Source organism: Trichosurus vulpecula, chromosome 5 (genome assembly GCF_011100635.1).
Source record: "Trichosurus vulpecula isolate mTriVul1 chromosome 5, mTriVul1.pri, whole genome shotgun sequence".
NCBI lineage: Eukaryota > Metazoa > Chordata > Mammalia > Diprotodontia > Phalangeridae > Trichosurus > Trichosurus vulpecula.
The window spans coordinates 290,696,367-290,711,004 of NC_050577.1; positions in this window are offsets into that span (position 1 = coordinate 290,696,367).

Consider the following 14,638-nt stretch of genomic DNA (forward strand, 5'->3'; position numbering starts at 1 on the left):
ACACACACACACACACACACACACACACACACACACACATCTTTGAAAACCTTAAAGCTAGGTGATACAGCAGATAGAGCACTAGACCTGGAGTCAAGAAGACCAGAGTTCAAATCCAGCCTCAGACACTTACTGGCTGTGTGACCCTGGGCAAGCCACTTCACCTTCATCAGTTTCCTCATTTGCAAAATGCGGATCATGACAGCACCTCTCTCCCAGAGTCATCGTGAGAATTAGATGAGATAAAATTAATAAAGTGCTTAACGCAGTGCCTAGCACATAGTAGGTACTATATAAATGTTAGCGATTGTTGCTGTTCATCGTGCCTCTGTGGTGATGGGGAAGACAGGCTTGGGGAGAAGGGCGTCTTGATGTCAGGACATTTGGAGCAGGGACAGCCTCGGGCTGGGGAGATGGGAGGCACACTTCCTTTCCTTGAGTGTTGACATCCCTTGGATCGGAAGTGACGAGGGACACGCTTCCTGCCAGTGACTGCAGCAATCCCAAATGGAGGGAAGAAGGTTGTGTCCTTACCCTGAAACAACGCTTCAGTGGCCTTGTCCTAATTATGTCTCTGACTGTAAATGACCCTAGGCATTTACAAACATCCTTGTGACTAATGTGTCCTCATTCACCTCAGAATTTCTATTGGTTCTCCTTCTTTCAGTGAATCCTTCTATATAATACTGTGGACTATGGACTTGCTGCTAGGGAGTTAGACTAAGTATACTGAATTTTGCCACACCTTGGATTTCCTGGATTGAGACAATGAGTCTAGAGATTGAGAACATCCCCACCCTACGCCCCAACCATACCTGTGTCTCCGCACTGAATCTGACACTGGACAAGTCCAACACCCAACCTCAGCATGGTTTTCCATGTCCTATAGTTGAAATTTTGTCCTCTTCCCATGAAATGCAGGGTGAGTCAGGCTCCCAGGTGAGCAAGCACTGACAAGCTTGGCCTTCGTCATGCTGGGAGGAAGGCAGTATCATCCATTGGAGCTCTCCTGCCCCAGGGACGGCAAGACCCAGCATCCCCTTGGAGCAGCCTCTCTGTAGCTGACTAATGAGAACCCTGCCACTAAGGAGGAAGGGAAACTTTTAGTCCTGAGTTTATTTACTCTAATGGAATGCCTACAGCCTGAGGCTCAGAAGCATCTCTGCTTTGGGTGGGGATTTTTTTCTTCTTTAAGGTAAAAAAGACATTCTGTGCCACTGTGGGAAAGAGGAAATTGATTATAGAATCATCAGGCTCCAAGAGAAGGTGAGATGTTGTCTAGCTCAGTGCCAGGACTTCAGGCTGGGCCACACCCAAGCCATTATGGACAGGTGAGAATCTGCTCCATTTTTAAATTCCTCCAGAAAAGGAACGTATGAACTCAGACCATGAAAGAATCATTCTGGTTGTCACATACTGATATCTTCTATGTATCACAGTGGAAATAGAACTGGGCTGGGAAACAGAAGTTTTGGGTTATTAGGATCCCAGATCTAGAGCTGGAAGAGACCTGAAGAGCCATCTATTCCAATCCCCTCAGAGGGACATTGAAGCCAAAGGAAGATATCAGAGACAGGATTTGAATCCAAGTCAGTGGTCTTTCCCCTGGACCCCAGTGCCTTGAATCTTGGCTCTTCTCCTTTCCAGCCATATGACCATGGGCAAGACATTTAACGACCCTGAGCCTCAATTCCCTCATCTTTGAAATCTGAGTAGCACTCATCCAATAATAAAAATGGATATTTACACATTGCTTTAAAGTTGACAACTTTGCCAACTTTGTACACACATGCTCTCATTTGAACTTTCCAGGAATGTTGTGAGGCAAGTACTAAAAGTATTGTTTGACTTCATTTGTAGTCAATAACTAGACCAAGAACTCAAGTGACTTGTCCATCATCACAAAACTTGTTGGTGTCAGAAGTAGGATTTGAATTCAGGTCTTATGATCATAGATTTAGAGTTGGAAGGCACTTCCAAAGCCATCTGCTCCAACCTCCTCAGTTTACAGATGAGGAAGCTGAGGCTCATAGAGGTTAGGTCACATAGCTAATAAGTGTCAGATGTGGAATTTGAACTCAGATCTTCCTGACTCCACCATTCTCACCATTACACCACATATTGCCACTAAGACACCCTGGCTTCCTACCAAGCTAATGTAGACAGTGAACTGGGTGAGCTTTAAAAGACATAAAAGTGAGGTTTTAAAAATTATTATTGCTAGACCAAGATTGAAGGCATTTCCCAATAAAGAAATCAACTCTGCCACAGAGACATTAAGAGTGAAAGCTAGTGACCAAGACATCCAATGTGGATGGAACATCCAGCTTGTTTCTTCCTTTTGCTTCTAAGTGGGGTAGCCATCTCTAACAATTTTTCCAATGACCAGGGGTCACCTGAGTCAAAAGTAGTGATCATTAGATCCCTTTTATTGGTATCCCCAGTGTCTAGCACAATGTCTGGAACACAGTTGGTGCTTAATAAATGTTTGTTGACCTAACTACCGATGCCTCTCCATTGTCCTCTGTGTGCCATTCATTCTTAATTCTTCAGAGCTGATGTGTTCCTTTCTCACTGCCAGTAGAATATTGGTATTAAAAAGGTGAGCCTTTGTTTGTACGGGAAGCTGGGGGTCAGTAAAGATTTGCAACTTCATGAAGGCACCCCAGCTTCATGCTATTCACACGTTTGGTAAACATGAGAAATCTGTGCCTTTATACAAGTCATTTGTTAAAATATTAAACAGAACAGAACCAAGGGAGCCCTGGAGCACTGGGGACCTCCCTTAAGTCAAACACTGATCTATTAACAACTGCTCTTTGGGGCTGGTGATTCCATCAGTTTCGGATTGAGTCCAGTTACTGCATTCAGTTTACAAGGATATTGGGAACAACTTTGTGAAATGCCTTGCCGAAATACAAGTAGGCGATGCCTATAGAATTCCCTGATTTACCAATGCTACCAAAAAAGGGCCCCCGTGTACTAAGGCATCTCGGGGTTGGGATGTGCGTTGCATGAGGGGAAGGAATATCCATCCCACTGTGATAAGGGTTCTTAAATCAGAGGTGTCAAGCATCCCACCCACTGACCGAACATTCCCTAGTGCAGCCCGGACCAGATTAAAATGAAAGGGGGAAATGTTTATCAAAATAAATTAAAAATACAATAGAATATCGATAATGTTCAAGTGTGGTTTTCTAAGTAAATATGCAGCCAGCAGTGAGGCTTTATGCACCATTAAGTGGTCCCATTTCTATTTGAGTTTGACCCCAAGACGGCAATATTGAGAGAGGCTGGGGTGGTTATCATTTGATACAAATTAAATCCCTGAGCAAAAAGACCTGCAAGTGGAAAGGAGTTGAGTGAGTCGAGTTGGTTGCCAGAGAAACCTTTACCTGATTGGAAAGATGCTGCTGTGGGATTTTGTGCAGACCCAAGAGCAGTGGCATACCCCACATCTTTCTCCATCTTTTCTTGTATCTGATCTGGAAGATGGAAGGATGCAGGTTATAGGGAAAGGTGGCTGAAGCCCCTCCCTGAGAGGAGCAGAAATCCAGTTTTCCTTCCTATTGAGTGAGATTGGGTCGGTAAATGCTCCCTAGCTAATTAGGGGCATCCAGGAAGCAAATGAACACCTTCCCTCTGATAGGTTGTGAGGAAGTAGTTAAATGACTTTTGATGCTTTTCTGAAGCCCCAAATAAAGCAGCCAACAGCTATCAGCACACTGTATATGCCCCAGGGGGCTTCTAATGCTAATAAAAGATTCAGGCTGAATTTTCTACTCGGGACTGGAAAAATACTAGAATTGGATTAATCAACGGTAACAGTAGAAGTTTAGTATATAAGTATGTGACGGATGGGGCAGGCTGTGTGTGTGTGTGTGTGTGTGTGTGTGTGTGTACTCGGTGGATCTGCCAGGTATCGCTTCACATGCTACACTGATAATAATAACCTACATTGGTTCTGGTCCTGACTTCTCAGTCAGAAAGAGAGGGTGTCTTTTGCTCATAAATCAGCCCCAGACTATATCTGACCACCAGGTGGTGCGCTCCTTTGCATCCCACCAGCCAAGTGGTCCTGGCAGGACCATTAAGGTCTCTTTGCCACTTGCATAAGAGATTTTTTCTAGGTACAGATGTAGGAAAGCCAAGCCCACCAAAGCTGGGAAAAGAGAAACCTTTTTCGACTGGGTTCTGGATTTGTGCTAGAAGGTTGAAAAATAAAATGTTCCTTTGAAATATTTAAAGATATAGACTCTATGGATTGCTGAGCCCCTGGGAAATTTCCTGGCTCAGCTTAGCCCTCTATATTTATATTGCACAGGCAATCAACTTTCTTTAGGCACATGGTTTATTAAATGTGGAAGAATTACAAGAAAATTGTCAAACACCTCCCCCTTCCATAGGGCATGTGGCCTATATATCTCCCAAAGGGGAATATCTATGCTGCCGAGCAGGGCCCAGCTCCTGGTCTTGGACTGGAATAGGGGAAATGAAAAAGGACAGGATTCCCAAGGTCTGAATGGTCTTCTGGCCAACGGGTTTCCATAGCAGCTGATTCCCAACTTCTTGCCTGTAACAGCTGGTCTTGGTCCTAGAGTCCCTGACTCCTCAGTGTTGCCCCAGCAAAGTTTGCCTTAGCTTGTCCTCTCAGTATGGACCATAGGGGCAGCATCAAACAGTGGCCCTGACCTGTAGAACCCTAATGGGAAGTTTCTGTGTTTGAAGGACAAAAATAGATGTTCACATGAGCCCAGCAATGGGAATGTTACAGTGACTGGAAAACTGAGGGGCTTCTCACCTTCTCGTATCTAAAACCATTCTTCTGGAATAGCACCAGGATTGCAGAGTAAATGACTTCCATTCTGTCTAACGCAAATATGCCTTGAGCAGAAATGCCTAGGAAATCATGGACAGAGTTAGAAAAGATGGAAAATGCCCCTAAGCCTCCAAGGATGGGGGTGGGGGCAGGAAGGATAGGAAACCTAGCAATTAGAATGAAACAATACCAGTGAGGTGCTTGTCTTTGATCACTGAGTTTCTTTTATCCCTTTAAATACCACAGCTCAGAGTGGAGACGTCTGTCTTCTAAATGGAGATTTAATAAAAGCAAGTAACTATCCAGGGTGACCGGGTTTTAATGATTGCTTAAATATTCGATTCCAGAATCTCTCCGGGTCCGAAGGCTCAGGTCAAGGTTCTGGCACAAAACCCTTGAGCTGCAAGTCAGGAATTACATTTCTTTCTGTTTCAGTAAAAGAAGCACAGAGAAGAAACCCCAGTAAATGAGGTTTGGATGTGGAACCAAAGCTTTCCCTCCTGGCCATACTGCCTCCTGAGGAGCTTTCCCTGGTGGTTTTGTGCTTGGGTCAAATTCTGGCTACAGAATGGTAAGGGTTAGAAATGAGTTAATTAACCCTAATTCGAATATTTTTATCAGCAGTGCGACTGTGGGGAGCTCACTTAACAATTCTGAGCCTCAGTTTCTTCATCTGTAAAAGGGGACTAATAATATATAGCATAGTCTACCATATAAAGTTATTGTGAGGAAAGAGCTTTGGAAATTTTAAAGAGCTATAGAAATGAGTGGATATAATTTCTCTTCCAGCTCCTAGGATCACAGACTTAGAGGTGAAAGAGTGAATCTAGAGGGCTCCTCACTTTGTAGATGAGAATAACAGGGTGAATTGACTTGCCCAATAAAGGTCACATGAAGAGTTAGGGGCAGAGCTGAGGTCAGAACCCGTGTTTTCTGGCTCTAAGTACAGCCTACTTCCCATTCCAATTAACAAGCTTATATTAAGCACTTTCTACGAATCAGGTGGAGCTAGGTGGCACAGTGAATAGAATGCTGGGCCTGGAGTCAGGAAGACTCATCTTCCTAAGTTCAAATCTGGCCTCAATCACTTCCCAGCTGTGTGACCCTGGGCAAGCCACTTAATCCTGTTTGCCTCAGTTTCCTCATCTGTAAAATGAGCTGGAGAAGGAAATGGCAAACCACTCCAATATCTTTGCCAAGAATACCCCAAAAGGGGGTCATGAAGAGTTGGACATGACTAAAATGATTGAACAACAGCAAGAACCAGGTGCCAGTGCTAGGCTGGGGAATAAAGACAAAAATGACCTTAAGGAGTTTATGGTCAACTGTATCAACTCTACAATCCTTAAAGGTCAGACCTCCCAACTGGCACCTGGCCAACATCTGTTGCCTTGTCTGACTTTCTCCTAGGTCTTGTTTATCACCATAACATTTCTTTCCCAGAAGGTGGACTTATTGGCCTCTGCAGTCCCTCCCAGCCCTAGACCCACGAGCCTAGGATCTCATCAGATAAAATAATAAAAATGCAAATAATTCATTAATATAGTGATTTCAGGTTTACAAAACATTTTCCTCATAGGAACCCTATGAGTTGGGTAGAACAAATGGTATTATTATTTTTATTACGTATTTATATATTCTATATTCTATTTATATATTTATATTCTAGTATTTATTTATGTGAATGAAGAAACTGAAATTCAGATAACTCACTTCACTTCAATTCTGGTCCAGTTCCATTCAGTTCAATTCAACAGACATTCATTATGCATTTCCTCTGTACCCCTTCTGTTCAAGATAGGATGCTAGATGGTGGGAGATCGCCTTCTATTAAAAGGGACTTGCCAAGTTTATACAGTTAGTAACCTGGGACACAAACCCAGATATTTTGACTCCAAGACTAATACTTTTTATCAACACAGCATGATGCTTTCTTGCTTTATAAAAAAGTCATAATAATCCTTCCTATTTCCCTGAATATAGTAGACCAGGGGTTTTAAACCTACAGTCTATGGAAAACCTTAAAGAGTTCGTGGATAGGTTTTAGGAGCTCCATAAAATTGGATGGGGAGAAAATTACATCTTTGTTTTCACTATTCTCTAATTGAAATCTAGCATTTTCTTCAGTTTTTTTTAAAAACATGATTCTGAGACATAGTCCCGAGGCTATAGTCCCATAGTCATAGTCCCATCAGTCTACCAAAAGAGTCCACACAGCAAAAGTTTTAAAAAGTCCTATAGGAAATGATCAATAAATGTATTGATTGATTTTTTGATGCAATGAATAGAAAAATCATTTTTTCTTTAAAAATTTTTTTAATTATAAACTTAATCATCAATAAACACAAATATTTCCATACAAAGAACAAAAAGTATACTGTGTATGGAACTATGTGGTTTTGTTACAATGTGTTTTTAAAAAATTACATATTAAATTTAACGAGGTAATAATAAAATTGCCAGTACTCTCCTCCAAAGGCTATTATTTCTTTGCCATTTCATCTGTCAGGTTTAAGAAAGGAGACATTAATGTATTAGGGTCTAAGTTCTTGGCTCAGACTGATAGGAACTGATATCAAAGTTTTCATCTATGTAATAATAATAGCCAGAATTTATATAGTACTCTAAAGCTGGCAAAATGCTTTGCAGGCATTATCTCTTTTTGTCCTTACAATGACCCTACAAGATAGGCGCTATTATTTTAAAAATTAGTTTATTTTTAGTTTTCGACATTCACTTCCATAAAATTGTGTGTTTTCAAATTTTCTCCCCCTCCCTCTCCTTCCCTCTCCCTAAGAGAGCGTGCAATCTGATATACATTCATAGTAAACATATTTTCACATTAGTTATGATGTAAAGAAGAATTAGAACTAATTAATAATAATATTAATTATATATTAATAGTATATTTATTAATAATTAATAAATTAGAGTTAGTAATGGGAGGAACCATGAGAAAGAAGAAACAAAACAAAACAACAAAAGAAAAGAAAATAGTGGGCTTCCATCTGCATTCAGACTTCAAAATTCTGTCTCTGGATATGGACAGCATTTTCCATTGTGAGTCTTTTGGAATTGTCTTAGGTCCTGGTCACCACACAATGTTTCTGTTACTGTGTATCGTGTTCTCCTGGTTCTGCTCATTTCACTCAGCATCATCATATAAGCCTTTCTAGATTTTTCTGAAGCCTGCCTGCTCATCATTTCTTATAGCACAATAGCGTTCCATTACATTCATGTGCTGCAACTTGTTCAGCCATTCCCCAATCGATGGGCATCCCCTCAATTTCCAATTCTTTGCCACCACAAAAAGAGCTGCTGGAAATATTTTTGTACATGTGGGTCCTTTCCCCATTTTTATGATCTCTTTGGGATCATAAAATAAGTACTATTATTATGCCCATTTTTGGGGTGGGCAACGGAGACTGAAAGCGGTTGGGATTTGCCCAGAATCACACCGTTAGGCAGTATTTGAGATGGGATTTGAATTCAGGTCTTCCTAAGCCCAAACTCAGCACTTTGTGCATTGTGATAGCTACCTGCCTCTGATATCTTTATCTATCTATAAGCAACTCTCTCTCTCTCTCTCTCTCTCTCTCTCTCTCTCTCTCTCTGTCTGTATCTCTCTGTCTTTCTGTCTGTCTCTGTCTGTCCCTCTCTCCCTCCATTAAGACTTAGGAGGTACCATAGTGCAGAACAACAGTAAGACTAGGAGACCTGGTTTTGAATCCTGACTACTTCCTCCTCCTCCTCCTTTTCTTCCTTCTTTCTTCTTCCTTCTCCAACAAAGGGGTTGGACTAAATCAATCAGCTCTAAGATTCTATGATCTAAAGCATTAAGGATGATTAAAAGTTCTTTCTCAAGGGAATTCACTCCATAGTAAAGCCATGATGACAGAACCTGGGGAGGGACCTGGATCCAAGAATCCAAAGACATTAAGTCGCGGGCATATCTTCTCTGTAAGGTGGGGAATGTGGGGGATACAGTGCGGGCCCTGGAGTCAGTAAAGAGCTGGCTTCCAATGTTGCTTCCTAACTACGTATGTGATCATGAGCGTGCTGCTCCATCACTGGGAGTCTCCGTTTCTACATCTGTAAAATAGAGATGTTAAGATTTCTGGCACTTGCCTCACACGGTTGTTCTGAGGTTTGAATGAGACTATGTAAAGCACGTTTCAAAAAAGACAATGTTCCATTAAACGTCAGCTATTTCCCTTCTGGAAGACTTTCGTGAGTCAGCGGACTAGGTCCAGGAGCACCTATGGGCACGGGAAGTTCTTTGAAGCCCCCCTCCCTGACGTAGCCGCCCTCACTGATGGGGCATGCAATCTGTTTCTCTCCTCTTCTATTGCACGACTTCTCATGTAAGCTGCACTTCCCATCCTCCCAAGCCAACCTGACCTACTCACTCCCTGAACATATCATGTCCTTTCCCACCTCCACACCTTTGCTCACATAGTTGCTTCCTCCCAGACTGATCTCCCTTCTTCCCACAATTTTTCCTATGAAATCCTGCACCATTTTCTCAATATACCAACCAGAAGAGACCATTAGAAATGATCCTTTCCAGTGTTTTTATTTGACAGATGAGGAAACTAAGACCCAGAGCAGTTAAATAATTTAGCCAAAGTCACAGAGGCAATATTTCTGAACCTAGGTTCTCTATCTCCAAAACCTACTGCCCTATGCTACCATCCTTCAAAGACTGGCTCGACGACCTCCTTGGCCATGTAGTCTTCCCTGATCTTCTCTTCCATGTCCTTCTTCCCTGCTACTGGGGTGTGATTACTTCCCTTTCTGATCTCCTATGATTTTTTCCTTTTCCTGCGTACTTATCATGTTTTAATATATTTTCTACTTACCTGTATGGGGTCATTCATATCCCCTCACAATAATATACTTTTTTGAAGAACAGTAGCTTGGATATATATATATATATATATATATATATATATATATATATATATATATATATATATATATACACATATATAAAATATATACATGTATATATATACATGTGTATATGTATATATACACACATGCTTATATTTGTGCATACATCTATGTACACATACATATAATATGTATACACACATATATGCATACACACTGTTGAAAGTTATGTTGACTCAGTATCCCACTGTTCCTATCCCTGCTTATCAGTCAGTGTTGGTGGAGAATCTGGTGGGGAAGGAGACCTAAGTCTGCAGTTTTTTTTTATTCCCTGCTCTTTGTTTCCTACCCCACCTGCAAATTGTCACATTCTTGCTATCTTGGGAAGGCAGGATGGAGATACAAAGGCCCAACCTTTTCAGCTGAGGTGGTCCTATCTGAATTGTCTTAAAGTTACCTATCAAAGCTGTCCCCTCCTTGAAGCCCTTGCTGATCTTCAGTCATCAGCCCATGGCAACATGTTGCTACCTTGACTACTTATAATAAACTCCCCTTAATTCTCTTTGTCCTGAATTTTGCCTCATTAACCAGGGTGAAAAACCCGAAAGTAGAATTTTCCTTCCAACAGCACACATGTATATGTATATGCATATGTATGTGTATATGTATATATGTGTGTATATGTATGCTGTAAATCTAGGAATGATTGCGGCTGTGAGTAGCCTGGGGGAATTGCCTGTAGCAACCAAGAGGTACTCCAAGTTCAGAGATGTGGCTTCTGAGCAGGCTGAAAAGTGAGGACCAAGTTTCAAAAAGTGGAAAATTACTGTCACTTCCTGGAGCCTCATGTAAAAAGTAGATCATCAGATTAACCTCAAACCAAAATAGAAAAATCCCTTAATTCACTGAAACCTTTCACTGCTCCAGAAAGGAATTAGACATTGAAAGCTAATGGAAGAATTTCTTTTCTATTTTTTTTAGAAGTCATTTAGGAGCCTCCCTGGACAACAGATACCAATTTGCTTTTATTGCCTTAAATACCCTCTAGAATCTCAAACCAAGAGGAAATTTGGGGGTCATCTAGCCTCCTCTCCCACTAGCCCAGTCTCAATTGCTCCCAGTTTTTATACCAATCTACCATTTGCAAAGCATTTCCACTATTTCATTGTATTCCTGGTCTTAGTTCAGTTTATTTTGCTATTTGGTTTGAATGATCCTCAGAGCTGAAAAAGAATCCTCTCAAAGACATGTGGATCAAAATGGAAGGAGGACATCCCTGGCTGTGCTTAAGAAATCATCGCACTCATTTTCAACCCATGCACCAAGGGACTTCAGTGGCCATCCACTCCAACTTTTTTATTTTACAGATGTGGAAGCTGAGGCTGAGGGAGGGTCACAGATTCAAAAATCTAGGGAGAAAAGACTAGGACACAGAAATATAAAGGGATCACTAATATTTTAGAAAGCTACCCGAGGCCGAATAGTTTGAATAGCCTAATGGCAAATAAAGACGTCAGCAGAAGTGATGAACTTATCCCCAGGGCATAGACTACCTCTATTTCTTTTCCCCAGGCTCTCATCTGCTTAAGATGCAATAGTACTCAGAGAAGTATTAACTGGGCTGATCACCATAAGCAAAAGTGGAGTCTTTCCCTGAGAGAATCTTGAGTTCAGCCCAAAAGATGGTCAAATAGGAGAAATGGACTTCTACTTTCTACAAGGAAATAAAACCAATTCATTCAAAGATGAGAGGGTTCTTTGGATCCAAGATTGAAAAGAACAATCATGTAACACTCAACCAGTTTAGGGATTACATGTAGTCAAGACTTTAGCTGTGCATCCCTAGAATATCCAGGACATCAACGTATCCAGTAGAGATGCTACACCCTGTGAAGAGTCCTTTGTAGACATCCCCAGAATCCAAGGCGGCATTTGTACGCCTGGGGACCCAACCTGCTAGAATTGGGGAAGTGAGCACTGATAAGTATTTATTAAGCATTTATTAAATGCCAAGCCCTGAGCTAAGCTCTGGAGATACAAACACAAGCAAAAATAGATTCTGCCCTCCAGGAACTTACATTCTAATGGATGTAGATAACACAAAAAGTCAGGTGAAAGTGAAAGATGAAGGTACTTAGTCTGGAGGGCGCTGGACCCTTCCACAAAAAGGAGGCTCCAGGAGTAGCTCATCAGTGGAAGAAGGGGGCATGCCCTACAGAGTCTAGATGTTCCATTTTGAGAAGACTGTGGAGGGAGTTGGGATGTTTCAGGCACTTAGCATGGTTTGGAAGCCAGAGAGTCAGGAGGAGGACTGGGAGGGAGGGAGTGCTCTGGCCAACAATTCCTATGAAAAAAACTATTGAGGTTTTAGTGGACTGCAACAGTGTAACATGACAACCAAGAAAGCTAATGGAATTATAGACGGTATTGAGAGGTATAACTTCCAGCACTAGGGAGATAATAGTTGAGTTGATTTCTAGCCTGGTCAGACCACTTGTGGAGAATTAGGTTTAGTTCAGTGACGGGTGCCATACTTTAGGAAAGAAATCCATCAACTGGATAGTGTCTAGAAAAGGGCAACTAGGGTGGAGAAGAGCTTTGAGATCGCATAGATCACATATATACAAATCAGCTGAGGAAGCTAGGGTTAGTTAGCCTGGAGAAAAGAAGGCTTAGGATAGGACTTGATAACTGTCTTCAGGCATTTAAAGCTGTTGTTGTTTGTCCTTCCTTCAAGGCATCCGGGAGTTGCTGCCTTGATGTGCAAGTGAATTGGATTTAAGTGAGGGAGGACTGTGCAGAGTCACCCGCCTCTGTTTCTTCTTGGGCCATCTGTATCTAGTGGCAAGATATAAATCAATGGGAAACCTTGGTCTTTTCAAGCTAAGGTCTTCAACAAGTCTCAATTTGACTGAGGCAACTCATATTTAAAGTACTGTCTTATGGAAGGAAAATTAGATTTGTTCTTCTTGGTCCCCTAAGCTCAAGACAAGGAGTGCCTGGTAAAAATTGCAAAAATAATGAGTAAAATTAATTTTAATGCTGTATCATTTGATTATTAATATTAAAACTTCATACTTCCTTTCTGAATACCTCCCCGTCCCTTTCCATTTAGCTTTTAGAGAGACCTCTCTTTCTAGTAAAGGAAATTCCAGCCCATTCCAGCCCCTCCCAAAACTTGGTCTGTGCCTCTCTGTTTATGCCATAAACAGAAGCCAAACTTAACTTGTCCAGCTGCCAAGGGTCACCCTTGATCCTGGCTTTTCCAATTAAAAGTTGGGGCTAACTTGGCTCGCAAAGGAAAAACTTAACCAGGCAGATCCCAAATGGAGTGGTTTTCTTTGCCCAGATTTGCTAGAAGTGGCTTGAATCTCAAGCCTGGGCCATGTTCTCAGCTTTCACTCCTCTCCCCCAATAGGAAGAGTTAAGAACTCTCAGCCCATCTCCTCATTAAATGCCCACCACTCAGGGTTGCCTTTCACTGGTCAGGGGAGGTCCCTGTCAGAAGGAAGACACTAGATTCTTTGATCAGAGAGAGACAGAGATATACCATTGACCTCAGTTTATTAATTATTTGCTGGCCTAATTAATAAATTGATTTTTCACATTCTAAACTTTGTCTCTCGGAATTTTATATGTCACAATGTTGATTTGTTATCGATGTAAGGAAAAAAAAAACCTTATAAAGAATGAGAACTGTCTTAATTGGAATAGGCTGTCTCTAGAGGCAGCATGGGATTCGCCTCCCTTTAGGTCTTCAGTCAAAGCTTGAGCAACCACTTGACCAGTGCGTATGAGACTGGAATCTTTGCTCACCTATGAGTTAAACCGGGTGGTCACTGAGATCCCTTCTAACTGAGATTCTGAAGCATAGGTAAAAGAGCACTGGATTTGTCACTTAGCCTCTCTAAGCCTCAGTTTCCTCATCTGTAAAATGGGACCCATAACACATGTACTTCCTACCTCCCAGGGTCGTTCCAAGAACCAAAAGTGCATGAAGCCCTATGTGAATGAACTGTTATTATTAACGATTGCTGATCTTTAACAGGGTGAATTGCATGTGCATTGTTGCATAATCTTCCAACCCCGAACGTTAGCCAGACCTTCCTGGCTACCATTGACGTTAACTGGGGCTCTGACTTTAGTGGTGATGTAAGCTGTCTCGCCACTCTCTGGTTAACCAAAGCTAAATAAAAAACCCTGACTCTGGAAATATGAAGGACGCTTCATTTGCTAGCTTTTTAGTGAAGTATTTTTTGCCACTTATGAGAGGCAGTGTAGAACAGTGGCTAGCGTGCTAGACTGGGAATCAGAAAGAACTGAATTCAACTTGGGCCATTAGCACTTCCTAGCTATTTGACATGGGGCAACTCCCTTTGCCTCCCTGAGCTTGAGTTTCCTCATCCGTATAATAGCACCTACCTATCAAGGTTATTGTAAGAATAGAATGAGATGATAGTTTGAAAACTATTTAAAGTGCATTAAATGTTAGTCTCCTCCTCCTCCTTCATCATCACCACCACCAGCACCACCACTATCACCACCACCAGCACCACCACCATCACCACCCACCACCACCAGCACTACCACCATCACCACCCACCACCACCACAACCACCATCACCACCCACCACCACCACCACCACCACCACCACCATCACCACCCACCGCCACCACCACCACCATCACCACCCACCGCCACCACCACCACCATCATCATCATCACTATACTAAAAGACCAATAAAGACTCTTCTAGTTTTAAGTCTATAATTTTTCTATCTATAAGTGTTTGTTGACTGATCCTGTGCTCCAAGATCTGAATTTGAATCCTGAATCTGCCTCTTGATAGCTTTGTGATCTTGGATGAGTGGCTCCTTCTACGTATCAGTTTTTTTTATCTGTAAGATGAGAGAATTGAACAC